This window comes from Oncorhynchus keta, chromosome 29, assembly GCF_023373465.1.
Source record: "Oncorhynchus keta strain PuntledgeMale-10-30-2019 chromosome 29, Oket_V2, whole genome shotgun sequence".
Lineage (NCBI taxonomy): Eukaryota > Metazoa > Chordata > Actinopteri > Salmoniformes > Salmonidae > Oncorhynchus > Oncorhynchus keta.
Window position 1 is genome coordinate 31,473,520 of NC_068449.1, and position 799 is coordinate 31,474,318.

The window sequence follows — 799 nt, forward strand, 5'->3', positions numbered from 1 at the left end:
TTTTTGTAACATTTTGTTATTGAAATAGTTTAAGTGATATGCATGTTCATCTCTTCAGCCTTAAAGCCATAGTCTGACATTTAGGCAATTTAAAGCCTTTTTTTTGTACTTACCCAGAGTCAGATGAACTTATAGATACAATTTGTATGTCTGTGTGTGCAGTTTGAAGGCTGTTGAAGGTAGTTTCTGGAGCCATTGTTAACTAGTGTTAGTGCTATGACTGGAAGTCCACAGGAACAGCTTGTTAACTACCTTTAACTTCCTCCTCTCTGTAAGTAGAAAAAATGTTGCGCTGTCCCTTTTAAAACTTCTATGCAAATCCTGTTTTATTTCACTTTATCCAGGTATTTATGATCGGAGACATTTCTGTATTATTCACCCAAAACAGACCTGTCCTGAGGCAGAATTCATGTTTTCAGAACATAGTTTGCAGGACGGGACAAAATAGTCAACCTAAGATCTCATGCATACAACACTGTCTGTCGCTCTTGGGAGATGTGCTTGAGTGTAAATTCTTGCCTGTCAACATTGAAAAAAAAAATGTTGATATTGTATAATTTCCTCTCTTGGGAGGTGGAGGCTCTTTTTGCTTGTGTTGTAAAAATGTGTTGCGCATTCTAGTGATTTACTCATTCTAATGATTTATTTTTGGCTCACTAAAAATGTCCAAATTAGCTGGAAAGGGAGGTGAGTTATGAATATACAGGAAACTCTATATCATATGGGTCAAACCACACGTGATGCACTGAAACCCATCTGAAACATTTTTGATTTCTCCTTTGTCAAGATAATCCTTCCA